The sequence below is a fragment of the Pezoporus occidentalis genome, unplaced genomic scaffold (genome assembly GCF_034315485.1).
Source record: "Pezoporus occidentalis ecotype Australia unplaced genomic scaffold, CSIRO_AGI_Poc_V1 ctg4, whole genome shotgun sequence".
Classification (NCBI taxonomy): domain Eukaryota; kingdom Metazoa; phylum Chordata; class Aves; order Psittaciformes; family Psittacidae; genus Pezoporus; species Pezoporus occidentalis.
In genome coordinates, this window is record NW_026915724.1 from 24,118,106 (window position 1) to 24,142,344 (window position 24,239).

Sequence of the window (24,239 nt, forward strand, 5' to 3'; positions counted from 1 at the left end):
ATGAAGTTTTGGCATTTGTAAAAGGTATGGTTATGAAATAATAAAACCATGGGGTGTGGGGGTGTGTGTGTGTGTGTGTGTGTGTGTGTGAGGGGGTGTGTTAAAGAAATTTGCTCCATTGCAATTCATGTTCATTTTCCTAGTTCCAGAAAACTACTTCATCCCCCATTGCTGCTTTTGTACATACATTTTATAATGCAGGGTGAAGGCATTAGCAATGTTTCTGTGCTTTTGCATTTTTTGTTAGTATTTTAATTATCATCAATTTCTCTAATCAGACCGTGCCATTAACTTTCCTCCTATTCCGTGCTTAATGGGAATCAGAGTTGAGGTTTCATGTGCAACAACCACATTGTTCTTTGTTACTAGTTGTGTGTCTGTTAACACACACACACACGCCCATCCTTTTTTAGTCTGTAATTAACAGTGTTAATTTTTTTTCTGAAAATACATTAAGAAGGTGAGAGAAAGTCTGTGACAAAATGATGAGGGTACAGCCCACACAGCTGAATGTCTCTATATGGGGGGCCTTCTTTCTCTGAGCGCACAGTGTCCATTGCAAGTGCTACCAGCACTCATACAAATGTTGCATTTCTTTGAACAACAGTACTGCAGTACTGAAAAGTGAGCATGTTTTCAGCTTCATTTAATTATCATTAGTTGTCTTCTTTCTTTGAATGTCTTGCCTTCGGTAGCTCGACAGTGCCTTTTCTGTCCTCTCAGAATTTTCTGTGCTGTGAGCTTTGCACTTACAAATGATTTGAACTTGTGGAAGTGGCAGGGGCAACTTTCGGAAACATGTAGCTGCCAAGTTTCCTGTGATGTGATCTTAAAATAGACCAGACTGGGAAAGAGGGGAGGACTGTCACTAAGTGCTGCTCCGCATGTCAGGACTGTTTTTACTTGATCTGTATCGGCTGGTGAACTCCTTTGCAAGCAGAAGAAAGAACTTCACCCCCACCCATTTCCTCTTTTCAGGCTATTTTGGGCTCACTGTGAAGTTCTCAGTGTACTTTCTCAGCCAGAGCAGCATTGTGAGCTCCTTCTGGTAAATCACATTTTCGAGCTGGGGGGTGGGGAGGACTGTAAGGGGAAGACAGGAGTTTGTCTTTAAACAGGTTGGGGTTTTTCCCCCTTTGTGTGTGTGCATGAGTGTCTGCAAGAAAATACTATATCACTAAACGTCATGGAAGTTTCCAGTATAATTTTTTGACCAAGTCTCCCTAGATAGCTTTCTCTCAAGCTAGCAGGTGGTATTGACATTTTCTCTTCTCTGTTTTAAGGAGTCATTAAATTTAACGAAGAGCTAGTCCCAGGAAGAGGCATCAGGATATTAAGGAATTTATGGAATATTCAAGCTGAGGATTCTTATTAGTGCATGGTTGAAAAATGCCACTGCCTAAACATACATCACTGATCTATTTCTGTAGCGAGGCGATAGCCTAATTCTTTTTTTTTCCCTCTGAAGTTTCCACCAGAATGGCTCAGTTGTTTTCAGTGAGATTTTCTTTGACTCCAGCCACTGTGGGAGAAATCAGAATTGGAGTCCAATTTTCCATGTGGAGGTGAAGAGTTCTCCTCTCATTAGTTATGTTCATATTCCCAGGAAAAAAAAAGCATCTAGAGCAGAAAAAAGAAAAAAATCTAAAGAAGATGTGGAAATGTGGGAGAACACATTCTCAGATTTCTCTGCATAGAAAACTCAGGATGATATGAAACATACACATGTAAAAGAGAAGAAGACAACGGGGGCAGGGATTAAAGGGTTTTGTCCCATGTTTGGTTGGGGCTTTTTGCTGTTTTTTGCAGAACTGCACAGTCCTGCAGTTCCTCAAGTCCTCAAGACTGTTACTACTTGAGCCTACCAAAGGCTAAGCAGTTTAGAGGAGGAAGGATTTGTAACCTGCAGGATTTCTCAGTGATGTTGTAAATACTAGCTTAATCCTTGGAAGAGCTTGGATGGAAGGTTACACTTGATTAAACATAAGCATTTTCCAGAGAAGTCCTTAGAAAGTCCTTTGTGGGAATGGAAAAAATGTCTGATTTTATTTTTTTTTTCCTAAACTCATTAAATTTAAAATTCAAGAACAAACCAGGAAAAGATTATTTGGCTCTTGCTGCATCATAATAAATTATCATAACAAAACAAAAGGCAGATATTCAGTATCTGAAAATTCTTTGAAATTTGCCTTTGGGAAGAATGCTCCTTGTGAAATCATGGTGAGGTCAGTTGACAGATCCTCACTTCTCAGCATGGATGGTATGTTATTTTTTTGCACTGTAAATGCATCAGTCTTCTGGGTGTGTGCATACCCCAAACAGGTACCCTTTTTTTCCCATTTTAAAAGGGAACAGATATTTTCCAGAAGAATCAATCACCTTTGTTTTGCCCCCAAATTATAATTTCATCACTGAGTAGTCTTGATGCCTCAAATGTTTTCAGGTCTACCTGAAGTCCTTTGGGGAGAATTGAGAAGGAAATAGTAATTTTAAGTTTCTACATGACTTACTCTTGGGTTTGTTTGGTCTGTATTAAAAGCCTAAATAAAAGTCCATGCATTACTTTTAACGCATGAGAACGTGTTGCAGGTGTGTACACTTGGAGTCAGTCCTGGTAGCACTGTGTTCCCCTGGTATTTTTATCTTGTCCCATCGTTTTTCCCAAGCTGAGGCACCCTGTCAGCAACATCATCTTATTTCCATGGCGATGCAGTTCCTTAAGCTCTCTTGCTGGTTCTCCCATCACCTGGTAGGCTGGCACAGTGCATATTGCTATTAGCTTTTGTAGAAATACGTCCTTGAGTCTCACTCATGTGCACCAAAACCAAAGTACATTTTCTTCAGTCATCACTACCCTTCTCAGAAGGGTCCAGGATACCCACTTGCTGGTTTTTTCCCCTAAAACTCATAAAACTTCAGCAGGGATCCAGAAGGCTGGGAGGGATGGGCAGAACAGACCACCCTAGGTTTCCAAGCCTTACTTCCCCAACATAACTTGTAGTTTCCCTATTTGGCTGGCAGGACTAGACCTGGAGTCAGATGTATTTAAGTTGTCTCAAAGCTTGCTGCACTGTTGTTGTTGGGGTGGGGTGGGGTGTTGTTAGTTTGTTTAATTCCTTGCTGCTGAAAATGTCTTCCACAACCTCCTGCAGTTCACTTCCAGCATCAAAAACAAATGTCATTTTCATTTTGGTATGGTGATACAATTCATTAGAGGACAATCCGGAGACCTTCATGGGTGTGTTTTGGTGGGCCGATGCTCAAATTCCTGTAAAAAAAAAAAAAAAGTGAAATAGCTTCTTGAGAGTATTTCTCTATGGGCAGCTTGTTATGTGATGGTGGGTCATGGAGGATGGCTGTCGGGGCTGGATATGCATGGGGAAATGCATAGGGTTTCTTTCTGGGGGTGGTGAGCCTGGCACAGACAGCCCAGCCCACCTCCTGGTGCTTCATGGGGAAGGTTATTGTAAGCAGCTGAAGTGTAGAGGAACATAAATTCTGGAGTGCATCGATGTCTCAGTTGGTGCCAGTCTACGAGCAGGAACTTTCCTCAGCCAGGCATGGTTCCAGGTGGCTGGGGACAAGACAGGGCTGTGTATTTACAGCCCTGGCAGCCTGTTGCTACCACTGTGCAATAGCTCTCGTTTGTAGTAGCTGGGTTGTGACATTGGCATAAGATACTCTGCGCAGCTGGGCCACACCAGTGCCAGACAGGAGTCCCGTGGTACGAGCTGACCCAGCTGCACTGAAAGTCTCATTCTTTCCTCTGTCATTTTTTCTTTCATCAACAATGCAAAGTGAGGGTTACAGCTAATACGCTCTTGCACCAACGTGCATGAAATATGCAGACATTAAGCAAACACTCTTCTTTCTTTTCTTTTCTTTAAGCATTGTAAGGGTTTCTTCTTAACATCTGCAGTTGTCCAAGCTGCGTATTTTGTCTCGTAAAGGCAGAAAGTAGAGAGGGGAGAGTAAAGTGTATTTGTACGTGTAAATATATATAATATAAATAAATCCCTGTTTTCTGTTTCAGTTCTGCTTAGGGAAGAACAGTTTTGAGTACTGAAATAATGCAAGCTGAACATTTTTCTAATCAGCAGCATTTTATTTGAGTTGAAAATACTGAAATAGTGAACATTACACAGGTCAGCAGCTAAAGCCCCATTACATACTTACTTGTAAATTATCCAATTGCAAAGGGGCCATAGTCAGCTTTTGTTTCCCAGTCTAGAGTGTCTCACAGGTATATTTTTACAATTTCTACACCAGCTTCATAAGCATAAAATGAGATCCAAGTATCTTAGTTGCCTTGAGGGTTTTCTAGATTGCGAATGGACTTTGTTTCCCAAGTTTGTCTCTAATCCAATAAAGAGGTTTAAAGCATCACTATAAAAGAATGGATATAAAAATATAATTAATGAATATTGGATAATGCTGACAAACAAGTGAAGAAACATTTTTTTTTTAATCTTCAGTGATGGCAGTCTGAATCAGGATTTAGCTTAGAGCAAAATTCTAAAGCACTCAAAAAACATTTGACAAGACACAAAAAAAAAGAGAACTGCTTAAAATAGTGATGTTAAGAAAAATCAACAAATGACATCAAACCAAGAAAAACTTCCAGTTCTTTTTATTTGTTTATTGGCTTTTTATTTCCTCTTGGGAAACTCTGAAGCCAGATTTTCAGGCTATCCTCTGCAATTATGGGAACCCGGAAAGATTAGTTTTTAACTGAAAGCCAAGTTTCTCAAGAAGAAACATGACTCCAGGAACTGGGACTTCAAGAAAAAGAGCAAATGCCACAGTATTTGAGATGGCTTTGTTGACTTTTGACTTTCCCACAGTCCAGAAAAGCTATGGTCCTTGACAAACAAAGACGATGGGTGCATGACTCCCACTAAGATCCGATTGCAAATGGCCCGATGTTGGCAATTGTAGGTGCAAAAGGCTGTGTGTTATCAGTCCCCAGCCAAGTGGTGACAAAGAGCTTTGAGGGGCAGCATGTAATAAGGGCAGCACTGTGTGCCAGGCTCCATTGTTCCAGTCTGTCCCTGTGTTTTAAGTAGTAGAACACGCAGTGATGTGAGAAACAATGGGTGGAGCCGAGTACTTGCATGAGTAACATCTGCAGGACTGGGCCTGATCCTCTTTCCACTGAAATCAACAGGCATCTTGCCAGTCCCAGCCCCAGGACCAGGAGCTGTGCCAGCAAAGAAGAAGGAAAATGATTAGGCTGTTACTGTGGCCTGCTCAAGGAGAAAGTATTAAAAAAGAAAAAGGGGGGGGGGGGGGGGAGTGTCACCACCCCCAAAATAAAACCCAAACCACAAATAAGTGAGAAGAAACTGTACCTTTAAAATAGATGCTTTTGCTAGTAATACCCACATGGGCATGTTTTGTAAGCAGTGTCTTCAGGTCTGACAGACTTCCTTCAGATGTGCAGGAACCCTGGCACCTGGTTGGAGGAGTCAGTCTCTGGGTTTGAAGGTGTGGGACATGAAGAACTGAATGAAGAAGACATAGATGGCCATGGGCATCTCTGTGGTGGGACTGCCAGGAGGGCAGGGAACTTGTTTTTTTCAGCTTGGGAATGTTTAATTTCAGCTTCAAAATATTTGGAAATACCATCCTCATGTTCTGAATGAGGATGGTATTTCCCCTAAGCTTGTCCTTTCTTTCCTTCTTTTTATTATAGTTAATCTTCCTTCTAGATACCTCTTTCTCTACCCCAGTGAAGTTTTTTGATGTGTTTTTTTCATTTCTGAAGAGTTTTTTTGGGGTTGTATGTTTAAGTAAGGCAAATTAGAGTAGAAATAGGTCAACTGATTAGTAACTGCTGGTTTGCCTTTAAAACCAAATTACATTAAAAATGTTTCTTCATATTTCTCAGTGTGTGTGCCAGCTATGTGTAATTTTAGCTTGTGGTAGCAGCAATGGGTCATGAGGGCAAGGGAAAACAAACCCTCTGGAATCAGAAGTGAGAGCAGAGTAAGGAAAATAATGAACGCACATGTAATTATTTCCTAAAAAAAATAACGTGGTGCTCCAGTGAGGTTTCAGGAATCCTGCGTGTAGGACAGTTGCAGCTTTGAACCTAGTGTGTTTGGAGCATTGCTTTCCTTGGTTGCGCAAGCATAACTCATTGACTGATTTGAGAACTTTCCTTGTTTAAATAAAGTTTCCCTATTTCACTGTTTTGTCACTGTTAGCTTGTGGGCCATAAGCAGAGCTGTTACAGTGCTGGCACATCTGAAAATATGCTTTTATATTACCTGGAGAGCTTCTAAGGTATCAAATTAGCTTGTAGTAATAATATTCACACTGTGTTAAAGCAAACTCAAGTGCAAAATGTAGGTACTTGGCATTCCTCAGACTATAAAGCTGTATGTTTTACTGCTAAAATTTTGTCTCCCTCCTCCAGCACTGTTCGTTTTGGGTAATCTTAAATGTCACAACGTGCTTTTCCAAAATCGACCACAATGATTGCGTTGAACCTTTTGAAAGACAAGTCTCATTCATAAGGGAAAGATTATCAGTGGCTTGTTTGCTGTACCTCTAAAAATTGCTTGAGTTGTACTTCTGAACTGGTTGGGGAGCTCCTTTAAACTTGTCATACTCTGAAGTCCTCTTAGTTAATGACTGCAGCTTAGTCTGCACTAGAAAATGGTATGTCAGCGAGGATTGTGTGTAAATCACTCTCCTAACACATTCAGCTGTGCCAGCAGAAGCTGGGGGTAGATGAAATTGTTTATTAGATATATATATATTATTTTGCTGTTGTAGCTTGTTGCTTCCAAGAGACAGGTTTAAACTATACTGTGTGAGGGGTTCTTTGCTCATATAGTCTGTGTATGGGTAAGAAACAGTTATGTGCGTTAACTTTATTAACTCCATTAAGTCCTCTCATGCTAGGAGAAATGTTTCCTGTTGCCAAGATGGCCTGTTTTCAGAAACCCTTGCCAGCCTTACTTAGACCCAAGGAATACCAATTTAATGTCTTTTTGAGAAGTGAATTCATTTAAGTTAGTGGAGTTCCCTCCTTGTCCTGATGAGTTAAAGGGCATTTCTCACAGTCAATCTGATCAGCAGAATATAAGCTGCAACCTGATCTGGATTCAGTGCTGACCTGGCTTTTGGCACAGTGTTAGATGAGGCACCCCCCAGGGCCCCTCCAGCCTGAAGGATTCAGTGGCCCTGGAGAGGACTGTGCCAGTTCATTGGCAATGGTGCAGCCTATGCTGTATGCATAAGAATGACTTACGTAGCCTTCATAGGTGCTGGCAAGGAGGTCCAAGAAAATTGTCTGAATGGACAAAACAAAAAGGTTGTTTGTGTCATAGATGCTTTCTGAGCGCCCAGATCTCTTCTCTGCTTCATCTGGTGATCACTAGAGTTCCTCCGCACTTTGCCATCCCTGGCAGGTTTCAAAGGTGCAGGGCTGGCAGTAATAGCACTGTTAAACTCCAAGTGTTGTTACAGTTCCTGTTGTTTTTCTGGTCTTCTATCTTTGACATGTAGTGGTGAGTGCCATGTAGAACAGCTGTAGTCCATTCACCATCCCTCTTTTGCACTCAATAACCTCAATAAGCTAACGGTGTGAAGGAAAATGGCACAGATATTCCCAGTTCTTCTTTCAGCATTAATAAGGTTATTTTTATTTTTTTTTTAGGTTCTTCTTCCTTCTCTGTAGCACAGAGGTGATCATCCAGATGGATTTGCTGAGCATGGTCATGGGAGGTTACAGAGGAGATCTCTCATCTCCTGCTTGTCACTGTGGTGACACCACTTGTGTTCCCAATAGTGTGATGCCTCTCCGATTTCCTGTCTCTACATGCCAGATTGTGGGAGCTAGACAGTCAGCAGTGCTGTAGTGGGGTCGGAGCCAAAGCAGAAAAGCAAAAGACGTGAGCAAAATTCTTTCCTTGGGTGAAACTCTGCAGTACAGGTCTTAGGTTATCGACTTGGAATGACTGACCAAAGTCTTTCTAGCAATTTGAAGGTGGGGCCTGTAACTGGAAGCCCTCCCGTCCCCTCTTTTTTTCACACTATCCTATTCCAACAGGATTGCCATTGGAGCTGGGTTTAAGTTCTATGGAGTCTTCAGGGCTGTGAATAAAATCCTAGAACCACTGTGATGCTGTCCCGGTGCTGCACCGTGCACTCAAGATTCCATATCTTGTTTGCCAGCTCATGCTTAGACTAAAACCATTGTAAAGATCCAGTATGTACCATGTGGACATTCAGATCCTACAGGAAAATGTTCTGCAAAGCAGTGTGAATGGTAGCAGAACGATGGCTTATTTTTGGACTTCAAAGATACTCAGCAGTAATTTGGAGACTATTGATAGCACTGAACTAGCAGTAGCCATGCAAGGTTCTCTGTAAAGTTGCAGTTCTGTTTGGCTGGACCCTTGTCTAAGCTGGAAAAACAAAGTGTGGTGTAGGTGCTGCTCAAAGTGCCTCACAGTGGCAGAACTTCATTTTTTGTTAATGGAATTGATCTGTTTTGTAATACAGTGCAACTTGAGAGATAGAGCTATTTGTGCTACCTGCTGCTTTTGAAACTCCTTTTACCATCAGCCATCAGATCACCAGCCACTACAGGGAGCTGCTTCCAGCCATCATTGCACAGGCAGACTGCCCTGTTTCCAGCTCTCATCCTGGAGGCTTTTTCCAGATCCTGCCTATTCCCTGCAGGTTGAGATAGTAGGCTGTAGGGCTTTTGGTTCATTTGGTTTTGAGTAGTCTGGTTGGTTTTATTTTACTTTGAGATGTCACTTGAAAAGAGATATGACCTAATTTAACAATAATCCATGATCTGGAGGCAAATGTATGTTTGATGATGCCCTAGTGTTTATAGACTGATTAGGTTTTTATTTTTGACAGGTCTTTCATGTGATAGAATCTGTGCTTTGGGGCTGCACTCTTTGGGAAACTGAGAATGAAGAAGCTCTAGAGGGTTTAAGATAAATCAGTCCCTTTCCTCTTGCCTCCCTTGGTGAATTGCTCCCGTGGTGGTTGCATAAGGCAACCCAGCTGAGCAAAGCCTCATAAAAGAGAAGAATCTTGCTGCTTGCTTTCTGTCAACTTGCCACACTCCTTCTGTACATGGTGCTCTACACCAGTTGCAGATTACCACAGTAAATAGCTTCCAAAAACTCAGCAGTCCTTTCTCCCATATGCCTTTGCTTGTCAGGATGGCTTTTCTGCTACTGCAGCACAGCTTCTCTGCAGATACTGCTTGGTAGAAACCAGTTCATTATCAGTATCCTTTTTGGTACTTTGATAGCCCGTGCTGGTCATATGTTTCTGCTCCTGGAAAAGGAGTGTATTGGGTTTCTGGAAATGTGAGCAATCACAAGCTTAGAGTTGGGCAAGCATCCACTGAGGGCCAGACTCAGAAGTCTTTGGGAGGAATCTGGAAATCCTTCGCTGGGAGGGCATGCAGAACTCGAAAGCTGCATTATTTTCCCTGGATACAAGTAGCCTGTCAAAATAAGGAACTTATCACCAATCCTCACTTACCTTATATTTACCCTGTAGAACTGGAAATCAAGTCTGTACTTTAGCAGGTTTTAAATAAGCAGGTTTTAAGCAACTTGAATCAGATGGGGTATGAGGCATGATCCATCTTCCAAGTAGAATTGACTTGCAGCTGCCCAGCTTTCCATTACATCGGGTGTGGGTTTCCTGCGGTCCTGCACTGGAGGTCGGACGCAGGATAGTGTGACAGCTCAGGCTTGCAAAGAGCTGCTCTTTTGCTATGTTTCTGCGTTGTTTGCTCCATCTCAGTTAGTGAGGTACCTGTTTTATAGTGGTGGGTACAGTATGAGCCTACCCTCTGGCATGCTCTAGCTACCTTCCTACATACTTGCTTTCATCCAAGTTGTACAGTATGAAGAAAGACTTGGCATTGTCTTCCTGACTTACCAAATCTTGTATTAGTCATGTCTTTGGGAGATGGTGGCGGTTCTTCAGCTCCCACGCAGAGCCTAGATATAGTCTTTTACTAGGCTCAATATGGATGTAAAAAATACATATATTCCTAATTCTTCATCTTCTTTAACTGCAAATGGAAACAATTCATACATGTTGCCGTTCTGTTTATCCTATGAGAATGGCGGCCTATGCTATCAACAGTATTTTTTGCTTCCCTTCCCCCTTTTGCTGTTGTGGTACAGCAAATTGCATCATTTTTAATAAGATTAGAGCTATTTGCATTTTAAGGTGTTCGGGGTATTAGCTGGCAGTGTGTCAGTTTAGTCTGTCTGAGCTGGCTTTGGTCACCTCCCATAAAGGTTAGAGAGTTCAAAAATATTGTGCCTTGTTGAACTGAGAGTCTAGACATGTCTGGAGAGATCCTTAGTTTTCAGGGTTTGTCTAAGCTTTGTTTCAGTAGGGGTGTGAAAGCTACCAAAAATGACAAACTAACACAAAGGTTTGAAAGTCATTTGAGTACTGTGTGGGTGAGAAATGCCTGTATCTGTACTTTTAGTCAAGGAGCAGTAAAAGGCCACACATTAAAAAAATATAAAGCACTGTCAAGCAAATAAAAGGCCCCTTTATGTGTGTGTGGAAATGGAGAAGGAGTTTGGGATTGCTCCTGGCTTTACTGTAGAAACTTAGGTGTGGCGTTCAGCCCTCTGTGTGCCAGGCTATAGTCCTCTGTCTGCATTCGGCCTGATCTGTGCAATCTTTCCTGGATGTGGGCCACACGACAGCCTTCCATAAGGCTTCAGGAATGAAAGAAACGAGCAATAAATATGCAAAGTATTATTCCCATGGGACTGCACACTTTGCCACTTTTGGAGGCCTAGCTGACAGCAGTGGCCCCATGCTCCATGCAGCCACAGCCATCCCTCTGTCCTACTCAGGTACCTTCCTGGTGTGCCACCTTCCTGGTGTGCCACCTTTCTTTCTCTGAAGACACTCAGTTCCCTGCCCTGAAAAGGCCTGTTCCCTTTCCTCCTCCTATTCCAGTGGTCCTCTTTTGCTCTTTGAGGGAGAAAAACGTATCGTACGAGAACATGGTTTTCAGGGGAAGATCTCAAAACAAGAAGTGGTACTGCTGCTATAATAAAAGCTCTCTTGAATTGTGGAGAGTATAATGGGTCTTAACGGAAGTTGGAGAGTTGCCTGAGCCTTGACAGATGCTGCTGTGTATTGTGTGCTATCTGGAGGAGTCCCTGTGTGCTGGGGTCATCTTACCTTGTGTAGGTACTTTGAAACAGCGGTTGAAGTAGGAATAAGTAGGATATGCTATAGAGACCATTTTTGCAGTTGCTGACAGATGGACAAAACACTAGAGTTACATACTGGTTTTTTTTCCCCAAAAAAAGCTTGCAATTTCTTAACTAGCAGATGAAGTAACCTGGGAAAAGGACAAAGGAACAGTAGCATAAGCAAAGTATCCCTGTTGAAGTATCCTAGAGAGGAATTAATGCAGAACAAGAGCTATTTGCTTCTGCAAGTTTCTTCAGGCAAATTATATTCTTGACCACTCTTCAGTTCTCATGATAGATGGAGTATTTTAAAGCTCTGATTCCTGGAACTCTATAAATAGGAATGTCAAGTTTCATTAAAAAATTACAGTAAAGCATGTTTCTAGCCTTCCTGACTGCAGCCTAAGTCTTTAAGAAACAGCCTTAGTAACCTCAAATGTTTCTAAACAACAGAAGATAATGGAAACATAGTTTTTTAGTCTTGGGATTATCTTTTAAGTGGGCAATACTAGGATTATCAAACCTTGATGATCAGTAGTGCTAAAGGCTTTTTGTAGGATTTAACTGCCTCAGCAGTTATGTTTAATTGAAGTGTGGAGAAAGAGAGCAGCCAGTTTATTTCCCTAGTTATTGAGGCACCATTGATGATATATTTGTGGGCTTGTATATTTTAATATAGGCTTTGATGTTTTCCCTTATGCATCTTTTTATTATACAAATAACGTCCTTGTTTCTTAGTGTTTGTTGGTAGTGTGTGCAAGTACATTCATCCTTTGTTTCACCCTTCCCTAGTGACCTGTTACATTTAGTTATAGGATATGCAGAAAGGAAATAATTAGTCTAACTTTGATCTGCCCTTGAAATTGCAATGTGCTTTTAAACCACTGTAGAAGAGGAACAGTAAGTTTGTTTCTGCTGTCCTCAGCAACAAAGCATAGTGAATCTAAGCTTTGTAAATTATTGTCTCACAATAGCCTAAAGAGCCACTTTTTAACAAATGAGTTGTAGATGGAGACTTTTCTTTCCAACATGGAGATGTTGCAGATAGGGCAGTAATATGCCAGGAGCTTCTGAACTGTGAAATCAGAAAAGACAGATCATTGCTCCTGACCACCTGCGTGGGTGCCTGTTTCATCTCACCCACTTACTTTCATATAGTCCTTCACCCGAATTTAGCATTTTTTCCACTTTTTTACATTGACGCTTAGTTTGTTGTTGATTTATTTCTGCATACCTCTGTGGTGTTCCTGTTTGGGTTTCTGTTTTTTTCATGTTGGCATTCTGCTTTGCACTGCAGGAGCAAATTATTAAAAGTTCCCTGCTCCAAGGAGCTCTGGAAAAAAAAAAAATCATAATCTGCCAGAAGTTATTTGAAATGGGCTGTGAAGTTTGAAAACTGTTGTGGGAAAACCAGGCATAGTTTTCTGTTCCTGCTCTCCATAGTCTGAAAGGAAAGCAAGGTTAGGTGATAGAAATAAAATGCAAGAGCTTGGAGTGGTGGTGAAGGAGAGACTTGGGTAGCATGGCCGCAGTATTTGAACTGTGTGTCGGTCTAGTTTGTTTGCTTTTTTACTTCAGTTGAACATTTCAGATTGTCTTTTTGTTTTGTTTCAGTTGGTTTGGTTGGTTTGGTTTTGTTTTTTACTTTTCTATTTTTTCCAGTGTTTGTTGTTTTTTGAGGCACCAAAAATGTTAAAAGATAGGTAATGGGAAGATAGGAAACGCTTTATTTCTGTTAGTATCTGGACTTCTTTTCAGTTTCTTTTACTGCTTGGAAAAAAAGAGAGCAGAAAGCATTTGGAATACAGAAAATACAGTGGGTGCTAATTTCTCCTGCTACTCCCCTTATTCTGGCTGGGTGTTTGCTGCATATGGCTTGGTGGGAGATTATCCTAATGCTACAGAAAACCGTCCTGGTTATGTAATAGATGGTCCCTGATATATGGGAAATAATGTTTTCTATAAGAATCCTAAAAAACCCTTCCTTGAGGGTGTTTTTTGTTGTTTGTTTGTTTCTTTGTTTTGCTAGGCAGCTGTTGAGCTAAGAATACCCACAATTTTGTACTGTGGACGTGAGCAGTTCACTCCTTAATTTCACCTCCTGTTTCACAAGCAGCTCATCTTTTTTGTTACAGTTCTAGACCTAATGATTATAGATGTAAGGACTGTCAGGTTTTTTTAATTATGCAGTGCTCAGGCCGCTGCAGTTGTGATTCTTGATTGAAGGATCTTCGTGTTTCTGTAATACAAATAAACAGTGACAATGTAACAAACTTGGATGAAACGTGAAACCAAGGTCTTTGTAGATCCTCATAGTTGAAGATCCCACTGTTTGTAATGGTAATTTGTAATAGTTTGTTACAATAATTACAATTGCAAACAAAAATTGTTTGTAATTGTTAGAGTTTGCATTATTTTTTGTTGTTATTTTCAGTTGGATTATTTATTATTACTACTGAATGATGGTTTCCAGTCTACTTCAAATATTTTTTTTCCTTTTACCTATTAGCTGTATTTCCTACCCAAAGACATTATGTTGTTGCCGTAAGATGACAACATCCCCTGTGCTGTACCCCAGAGCTAAATGCAGTAGTATATAAAAAGCATCTTTACACACTTCACACTAGTGTGATGCTAAATTATTTAGGTTTCTCAAAAGGCATTTAGTCCTCTGCTGAAAGAAGATTCAAATGTGTGTAGCAGTGGTGGTTATTACTCAATGTATGTTTGCCCATAAATGCATATGAAAGGTAGAGATGTTAATTTTAGTTTCACTGGGTCTACCAGGCTGGAAACTGAATGTAAATTTGAGTATGTATCTCTCTCTCTTGTGTTTTGCCTCTAGCAGCTTTTAGAATCACAAATGCACATTTTTAATGACTAAATGTAACATTAACAGAGAGCCATTCTGCCCCAGTTGTTTCATTGGAGAATGGACTTGTTAGAGACTGATTTTAAGTAGCTGTGTCCGTCTAATCAAGGTTTTCCCCTTCCCCCTGAAAAAGAAAAAAAAATTAAAATGCAGAGAAAATGAGATTATCAGTTTCTGTGCAAACTTTGGAGTGGCCTCCAACATGCAAAGTAAAAGGAAGAGGTTATATCATACAGCTGCATGAAAGACACTTTCCTCCAGCAGCCAGTATTCTTTTTCAGCCCTACCACAGGTGGGCAGGAGGTAGTATGGTGCCCCCAGGGCTGGGGCCCAGCTGTGTTGTTGGAATGGGTAACCTGCTTCGTTCTCCAGGCATGAGTGTGGAAAGCACCGGCGGAGGTGGGATACTGTAAAGGGTGAAAGGGCACCATTAGGTTATTACATTTTTTCTTCCAGTTTTTAAATAAAATCCTGCTGCATTTTAGGTAATTAATGAAATGGAAATATTTTGGAAAGCAGTCATAGCCTTTCTCACCATTTTGTGTTTCTATACTCACTGAACACAAGGCACTGCTTTGATGGATGTTGGGGCTGGGAACACAGGCTTGGCAGCATTGCTGATATGTGCTTGCTCTTCGCAGCTGCAATTTGGAGAGGGCCTGTGCCTAGGTGGTGCAACCACCATTGGGCTGAGACATGCAGGGAATGAGCAGCTTCCCCATGTCAGTGGGGACACGGTGGTCCAGGATCTGCTTCTCTCCCGTCATACCGCAGTGGGTAGCTTGTGGCTTGCAGGGAGTGGGAAGATACTTGGTGTTACCCTGCCTATATTTCAGGGCGATTTCTGCACAGCAGCTAGCCTGTGGCATCCTGCTGCTGTGTGAGGAATGGGTATCTAACTCCTGCTGGACAGGCTTTGGGCCTTGGGGGGTCTATAAGGGGAAATGGAGCTTGGACAGCTAGAAGACTCTATGAGGCATCAGTTTTGGCACCATCCTGTTTCTTTTTTTTTTTCCCCAGTAATGTGAAACTGATCATCTTGAATGGAGTGGTTAATGTATGTAATTAAAATAAAAGAAAAATACACTGCAGGGTTGAGGTGAGAAAAGGCAGAGAAGCTCTTGACTGATCCAAGGACAATGGTGATTCAAAAAGCCATGCAGCCAGCTGATGATAAGATAAAGCACAAGGGATCAGCCAGTGCTGGCAGGTTGTGAGGTCTTTGCTGGGCAAGGAAGGCTTTCTGGGGAGGTCACGACTTTCACACTGCTGCACCCTGTGACCAGGCTCACGTGGGAGGGGAAGAGACATCAGGCAAGAGGCAGCACAACTGCTTTTGAGGGTATGACTTTAATGGAAGAGGAATTGGAAAAGCCAAAGATAAAGATGGCCCAGAACATCCTTAAGGCTGCCAGGCCTAAAATTAGAAGCAGGCTATACTTTGTTTCCCTTGGAGGCTCACATGCAACATGAGTTTTCACCCAGGTGGCCTGCTCCATGAGGACAGCAAGTGCTGATGCCAATGGGCACTTGACTCCCTGGGAACAGGTTTCTTACGACTTTCAGTACTCCCCATTGTCACACGATGGGAACAGGCAAGTGACATTGCAGAGCTGCCATCATGTGTGGGCATGTGTGGTGGGGCAGTGCTGACAGCAGCTATCCTGGGACTGTTGCTATTGACGGACAAAGTGTTGTTGACTGCAGGGAGGGTCAAAATTATTATTGGTGACCAGATGAGGTATTAAGTACAGAGCTGATGTTAGGAGTCCATGCACATGACACAATTCACCCTGTCACTTTATACGGTGGTTTAAAATGTGGGCAGTGGATCAGGAACAGGCAGCAAAAGGATGCTGGATACCACATCCCATGTGTGTGTTGTAACCCTTCCCTCAGAGGCTGTTGCTTACATTTTGGTGGGGCACCTACTAACAGTGATGCCCAAAAAGTCCAGTTTTGCCAGATGGAAAAGAAAGCCAAAACCAACCAAACAAAAAAAGCAAAGAAGACCCACACATTTGGGCATAGCTTGGTTGTTCTGGTTGGGTCTGAACAATGTTGGAAGCTTATACTTATGGCTGCACTTTTGTGCAAATACAGTTTGATTCTTATATCAGTGCATTAAAATGCAGTACTTTGACCGTATAGTCATTACTGTTTAAGATGGTGTATCTGTTGAGCAGACATGCTGTTAAATCAGACTTACTCTGTGAGCTCTGAAACAGGCTATCTTAATTTTATTCAGAATTCACTTAGCACTGTTGTATCCACATTATGCAGCATAAAAGCCTGTTAGATACATGCTCACTTGGGAGCCCCATGACTGAGCGAGAGCCTTTCTGATCTGTTTGCCAGGTTGCTAGCACATTATGACATTTGGGGAGTGTTACTGGGGAGGAATGCAAGTAAGACAGGCTACAGTGGTACTTTAGGTTTCTCTGCTAACTGCCATGCAAGTGACTGATCAGCCCAGGACATTTCAAGAAGGCAGAATCTGGTTTTCCATTTTGCTTCTCCCTGCCTGTCCTTCTGTTTCCTCCAGCTGCTTAGGGAAGGCAGTGGTTTTACAGCTGCCTTCTTTAATCCCCTTTGACTGGACTGCAATTTTAGCCAAGCAGTACAGACATTTTAGGGTGGGAGAGGCACTGAGTATAATGCTGTACTAAGGGTTTTAAATTTGTCTCCTTGCTTGCTGCATAGCCAGGATAAGTCGTAACCATTTCTCCAAATCCCTGTGAATTTTTCTTCAAAATGAAGTGATTAACTTCTGCCGTAAACTTCCCCTTGTCTAGGGCATCCAGGCCTTGTGCTGAGCTTGACAGCATTCAAGATCTCCTGCCCGCATACACTATTAGGTTCTGCTTATCCTTCCTTTCCACTGCCTGGTGAAATACTAGATAACGGGGAAGGAGCTTATCTTACATGCGTCTGAACTGACAAATATGGCAGCTTTTCAGTAAAAAGGCTAATGCAGACGAGGCCTTTTTCCTGGCTAGAATAAGAATGAGGCTGGTGCTTGTCTTCTGCCACTGACAACGGTCAGATGCGTGCAGCATGATTTCCATAGCATCCAGACAGTCGGAGCACCTAATATCTACCTGTCTAGTCAATACATCAGCTTTGCTAGAGTGGGGAGCTGAAGTTTGTCATTGAGGCGGGTTTCTAATGCAGCACAAATGGATCTTTCAGCCATACTCCAGGGTAAACATTGTAAGCCCCGCAAATTTATCTACCAGCAGTGACAAATAACTGTGACAGTCACCTTTGTTTTCTTTCCTAAGTAAGATGTTTTCTATAAATGCCCTCATGGATTTAATTTCTGTGGCTTTAAGCACAAAGGAGAGGAAGAAGGGGGGGGGATTTCTTGCTGTTTGAACAGGTTAATATTAGTGTTTATTTCACTCTGTGTTTCTGCACATTAAAAAAACAGTTTAAGCTCAGACTCAGAAGATTTTAAAGGTCTTTTCCAACCTAAATGATTCTGTGAGTTTAATAACCTTCAGAAGGACCCATCTCAGGATTTGACAGTTGGAAGGTAGCAGATGGGAAACACTGTCTTGGCATCAATATTAGGGGAGTTGGGCTTAAAAGCATATCTGAGAAGCAAGTCTTTATGTGCTTGGGCTATATGGAGGGGGAAAGGGATTGGGAAGGAGGGGGCTGCTTTGTCCATGGGGTACTGAGCAAGGTCTGTTAGTCATTTCAGAAGTTTTTTGGCTCATCTCAGGCATAGAGCTGTGCTTGAAATTTAACACTTCCATTTTGAGAAAGAATACTCACTGTTATAATGTGGCATATTTCTGCATTGCATTCATCCAGATATTTTGGGAGATTGCCTTCCCAGCCGTAAATCCTAAACTGTACATTCACTGTTGAATTCTCAAACACCAGCTAAAACCCAAAGTGTCTGACAGCCCATAAAGCTGGGGATCCAGTGAGAGAAACTGGTAGCCTTTTTTAGAAATGAAGGAACAGAAGTCAATGAGTGGTTTACTGCAGTATGGTGAAACACAAGTGTGCCCTGAATGGAGGAAGTAGAAAGAGTTGTTAGTTGGTTAAGCCAGACACACCTAGACAGCATCCTGAGCTGCTGCCAACCCACATGGGGTTTTTGGACCTTTTCCAGGCTTTGTTCCTGAAAATAAATAGTTCAAGATGTGAAACTTTGAAGATTGCATTGACCAGTGAGCTGTGCCTGTGGGTGTGAGTTTTAAGGGAGAGAACTCAAGCTTCAGATTTGGGCTAGAGGCTTGCAGAGAAAAAGCTGTGATTGAAGTTCAGCCTACATTTCATTTGTTTGCAGGGGGTGGTCTGCTTTTTTTTTTTTTTTTGCTGTTTCTCCTTATAAATGGGATTTATTCTCACCTCAGAAATTGAGAAAGGGCTGTCAATCTCATTATTTAGTTCAGCTGCTGCCTTACTTTGTAGCTGCAGTTCATAAAAAGTGTCACCTCTTCTATTTCACAGGAGCAGCATGCGAAGAAATTAAGTAACATCTATAAACCATTCAGAATATGTAAAACAATGGATATATGCTAACTATTATGTTATTTATTTAATGCTTTGATAGCCATGTTGCAAAACAAATGAAGAGGTGGGGATATCTTTTGGAACAGAATATACTGCAGCACCCGCCTTGATCTGCATTAGACATCTGCACTGTGAACTACAAGTGATGCTGAAAGATGCACTGAGAAAACAAACGGGTTACAGTACTTTCATGTTAGAAATGACAAAATATGTAAGCAATAGAGAAACTAAAACTACTTCTGTTTCAGGCAGAATTGTAAAGTATTAACTGAAGAAATACAGCAGAAAAGATAAAATACAAACAGTATGGAAACTGGGACTCAGCTCTTTATGTGACAGAAGTTCATGCTGTGCTAAAAAAAAAAAGCAACTTTTTTAGGCAGAAAAGCAGACCCTCAACATTTTATGCTTTAATACTAGGAATCACAGCTCTTACTTCTAAAAGTTAAAACAAAACAAAACCAAAAAAACACCTTCCTGGAAGTGTTTGGAGGTGTTCAGTTTTAAGCGGGCTTTGAGGAAAACACCTACAGTGAACAAAAAGATTTAGTCTGAGCTTTCAGAGCTAGAAATCTGAGAGGGCATGCAGGAAAAATGCCAGAGTCCTTTTAAATTCAAAATGTCTAAGCTGTCTGCCCAAAAAGGGATAGATTCAAGCTGAGAGCCAGTTTGGGTTGTATGACAGATTTGTGTTTCTTATATGCAAGACCTCGGCTTGAGTAATTCCCTTCTTCCTGTCTTCTGTGTGTAAAACAGAAACCAGATATGACAGCAAGGTAAAGTTACTTGTTGTGGCTAAAAAAAACAGGATGAGCCCTGGAAAGGGTGTGCCTTTTCTAATTAATTTAGCAAAACTGTGCTGATACGGTGACATGCAGCTTCCAAGGCAGGAAATACGGCAGGTATCAGCAGAAACTCCGCTTTGCAATCCTTAGAATTGTATGGCAACAGTTATCAAACTTCATCCATGAGCCATCAGTGGTGGGTTAACTGAGATTTCACCCATGAGATCCTTTTCTACATCTACAGCAGCCAGGAGATCAGATCCCTGAGAACAGAGGTGGGCCAGGAAGCTCTTGCTGTAGACAGTAAACTTTGTGAGGGAAGTAAATGCAAGTTTTGGCTGCACTTGGTTGAGACTATAGAAATAGGAGTGGTGTGGGATGTGCAGGGAGTATATACTGCCCTGCCCAGTGGCAGGGGCAGGGTGGCCAGGTCTTTGCCATATGCCACAGGGAGTTTATATGCATGGTCCTTGTGGTCTGGGTTGTGCCCAGGCACTGTAGATGGGAGAGGAGGTGCATGTGTGCACGTAGGTGTTCGATGGAGTCTGGTGCACAGTGTGTGTGGGAGGCTGAGGTACCTTCTACGTGCAGGTGGGCAGCACGTGCCGCCAGTGTCAGACACATCCCAGACCTGGCACGCTCACTGAATATGCACCGCGCTGGCAAGCTGCACGCTCCCACGAGCTGTTTGTCTGGGACTTCTGAATGGCAAAAATCCTGGTCTGAGCTGCTATGCAGATCAGGATGCAGGGTGTCCTGAAACCCCAGACAAATCTCCTTAGCGCTTTTGGTAAATCTGCAACTGGGATTTACCCTTGTGACAGCACATCCCAAGTGTGATAAAAATAGCCTGTCTGCCAGCATTGCAAACCTGACTCATGTCCTACAGTTAATGGGTGAGCAGTCAAGGCTGTTTCTGGAATTGTTGCACAAATGCATGAAGCAGGTTTGGTGGCAGGGGATTGCAGATGGACATTGCAAAGCGCTTGCCCAGCTCAGGATGATTTTCTGCAGCTTTGGCTTAAAACTCAACAGATCAGAGGTGTAGCAGAGACCCTTGATCTTAGGCTGAAAGTGATGATGGAAAGATCTCTGACCTTTGCTTCTCCCGAAGGCTGTGTCTATTGCACTTGCCTAGAGGCAGTCTGGAAGGTGTGCTCTGCCTGTCCCTTCCTAGGCTGGGCAGAAAGCATGGCCCTTTCCCTGGAGGCTGACTAACAACTTGGTTTTAACCCTTTACCTTAACCCTAATGAAAACCATTGGTTTTATTAAAAATAGTGACCATGCCAAATTGGAAGCATCAGTAGTTTTGCCACCCCAATGAGGTGACACGGAGGAGCAAGAGGGAGTGGACGTACTTTTTCTGCTCTCCGTGTGCATGCACATATGGGAGAACATGGTTTCTCTGTAACCCTGAGAACTACTATCTTACACTCAAAACTTCCTCTCCAGCCAGATCTACCCAGAAAGTCTCACCCCACCCAAACAGAGTGTAATCTCTTTAATAGGCTACATAAAAATGCCATTGGTGAGTCAGTACAGTGTTGGATGTACAGTCGCAGAGTGGCAACGTAGAATGAAATGCAACCTCCTGTCCAAAAATACCAACCAACCAACTGTAAGAGACATTAGCTGCCAGTTCCCTATGTGTCTGCTGAGATTTCAAACGAATTTTGGGGTTTGCTGTCATACATAGGAAAATGCCATTGCAGCCACTCGGGGACAGCCTTTTGCTCATTAAGAAAGGGCACCCATCTGTTTGCCACAGATTTTGAAAATGCACCTTTGTGATTTAGGTGCTTACATGCCATCTTAAAAAATGGCTTATCAGGCCAGTGCGTGAAGACTTAAGTGAGTAAGGATGTGCCCTGTGGAAGCATTGCATAGGTGCTGCTGGGGTACTGAGAGAGGAGAGGTGGGACAGGCAGGGAGAGCTGAAGGGGCTTCTAGATCACCAGCACGGTTGTGATAGAGCTGGGGAGAAAAGCTGAATCTCAGTCTGATCTTGTATCTAGCAGACCATGCATCTCCTTAAACATCTCCTAGGCCATGCATTTGGGGCAGTCTTGTATGTTTTGTATGCAGGATCAGTCTTAATTTTCTTTCTCAGTCCCTGAAGTCCTCCTGTGAGACTCTTGAAGTTTAATTGTACCTTGTCTGATCCAGTAGTATGCTGGTAGTACAGGGAAAAAAAAAAATGGAGGAGCAGTGCTAGAAAACACATTTCAGCTCTCATGGAGACCCAGGCTCTGACCTGGAGTCTGTTCAGAAACATCCATCCCTCCCAGCTTCCTGGGCTCAGTAGCATCAAAGCCCACTGAGCAGTGGGATCCTGCTGCTCCCCATATGAAGCATGTATCATTATGCTGCTAGTTTTGTTTCTGGTTCTTGTCTTCCACCCTGAAATGACTGTCATGGGAGCTGCATAGAGGTACTACAGTTACCCTGGCCTTAGCAGGGTCCAAGAGGTTGGTGGTCTTTGTATTAAATGGTCAGGCTGCATTCTTGTCATATGTGCAGCGTCTCAGAAGTGGCTTGAGTTTGTAGATACCATTAATTCAGCTGAAAACAAGAATACTGTCATTGCACTGGGTGGGACTGGCCTAATTTTATGTAAAATAGCTGCGGATTTAAGCTTCATATCAAGTTGCTAGGGTGCTGTCCATCAAGTGATGTTTGGAAATCGTTTTTTAGAAGCTATGCCAGTTTTGACATGCTGCTTTAATATTTTTCTGGCTGCAATAGGGCAAGACATAGAAATCTTATGTTGTCATCACACGGAGCTGTGAAGCGTTCGTTTTTTTCCTTCCCCACTTCCCCCCCCGCTTTCTCTCTCTTGCACTCTGTCATATGGAAACCAGATCAAAATTATGAAATTATTGCCCACAAACTGTGATCTTTTTTCTCTTTTGTGGTGGGATCTGACAAGTCAATGATGGCTTGGTGCTGTTGGTACTAGCTGTCGCTGCACGCATTTGTATGTATCAGGAATAGCTGAACTTGGCGTGCTTCTCGGTTGGCACACAGGCTGGTGAAACGTCAGATTTTTAATTGTGATAAAGTTCACGAAAGACAAAATTATGGCAGATGTTTCGTTTTGTCAGAGCTGAACTGAATCATTAAAATGTGATATGATGTACTATGAACGAGTCAGTGTAAACACCATCCCTGTGAACATGTCAAAAGACTGAAGAATGTAGACCATTCATGGTAATGTTAAAAACCACGTGGTATGAATGCTGTATTACCAAGCTTTTCTCTTTAAATGCAGAGCATGAATCTTATGAATTTTTATTGCCTTTATAAAAATGAAAAGATAACATATTCTGCTTCGGTAAAAATAGCCTGGTGGCTTCTGCAGCGTGGTTGTCATTTTGCTGGTGGTTTACTCAGAGGTCTGCTTTTCACAAGCAGCAGCAGTGAGGTATCCAATTCCCATTGAGCGCTGAGCTCGTTTGCCTAATTCCCTCTTTTCTAAAGTATATATTTTTGGGAAGTCTTACTCCTCTGCCAGTCTGAAGGAAGCAGCAGAAACACTGCTGCTTACTGAGGAATGCCTATGGTTGATCTGTTAAAACTGGCTCCGGTAAGTGGTTATGGAAAGACTGCAGGAAGCATCCAACTACCGACATTCTCTGTGGACTTTCTCTTCCATCTCCTCCTCACATATCCTATGTGAGGATTGTTGTCTCCACACCCACCTAGGCCATTGGTCAGAAAGGAATTGCATTAGAAACTTCCTGATGCTTACCCGTAAGCTGAGTACATACATCTGCAGTTACTCTGTTTCTTGCTGGCCTATGAAGTCTTGACTAGATTCTGATTCTTACTCCCCATGTTATCAGTTTCAAGGTTTTACTGTAAATGAAGTGTGTTTCTTAATGCTTCAGCTGCTGGAATCAAGAGAGTTGACAAATACCTTCCTTTTGATGTAAAGGTCAAAGAAACACTGGAAAGATGTGATCAAAGTGTGTTCCAAAGTGTTGTTTTATGCCACTCTTCTGACTTCTATTTGAAGGAGCCTGACTTAAGAGTTTTAGAATTTTTATTGGGAATAGAATGCTGTTGTTATATCATAGAGTGAGTTATAAACTGTAGTAAATCCAAATAATTTTGCATGTCAAAAATACCAGTCCCCATCTCCTTTGGCGGTGCACAAGTGAGATGAATGTGCTCTGCAGACCAATTTAAATACTCTTAAACCATGGCTCCCTTCTCCAGATCAATTACATTGAGTTATTGGGGAAAATCTGTGTTTGTGTGTATGGACATTCATGAATTGTATATAATCAATGTGTTGTATTTTAAGTGGGGCTGTCAAAGCTAGAAGTAATGAACTTAGTAAAATGGCCATACAGGATTCAGTCATAACAGTTGTTAATGGCAACACGTCTATAGTTTTTGCACCATGGCAGTTTGTGGAAATGTAGTGTGCTTTTTAAAATTAGCGTAAGTTTTTACACCTCTCTTGCACCATAGGAACTTAATCTGTCACGAAACCTCGTTAGAGACTGCACCACTGTATCCTGAGGCAGATGTGAAATTTGTGTGAGTCACTGATTTGTGATCTAGCTGAAGGAAACTGAGTCTACAATTCTTAAGAAAGAAACCACCCATTCAGAATGCATTTACACTGCTCCTTTTGTATAAATCATTAGTGCTATAAACTATCCATTATTGTTAGGAGAAGAAATTTAACAATGCAAATAAAACAAAATACGGTGGCAGAGCAATTTTATGCTTGATTGTAATGTTTAATGGCATGTTCTCATAAAGAGATTTTCCCATGCTTCAGACCTATTGTGTCTATGACTTACTTGATTTCC

The 24,239-nt window shown here is 42.1% G+C and overlaps 1 protein-coding gene and 1 long non-coding RNA gene across 3 annotated transcripts in view; both read left to right on the forward strand.

The window, feature by feature from the left end:
* Nucleotides 1–24,239, forward strand: part of LDLRAD4 (low density lipoprotein receptor class A domain containing 4) — a 283,536-nt gene that overhangs the window by 237,828 nt on the left and 21,469 nt on the right. The gene's annotated exons all lie outside the window — the stretch shown is intronic.
* LOC134171087 (uncharacterized) lies at nt 390–2,579 on the forward strand. The gene is made up of 2 exons (XR_009967475.1): nt 390–1,048; nt 1,284–2,579. It is a non-coding gene; the product is annotated as an uncharacterized LOC134171087 (long non-coding RNA).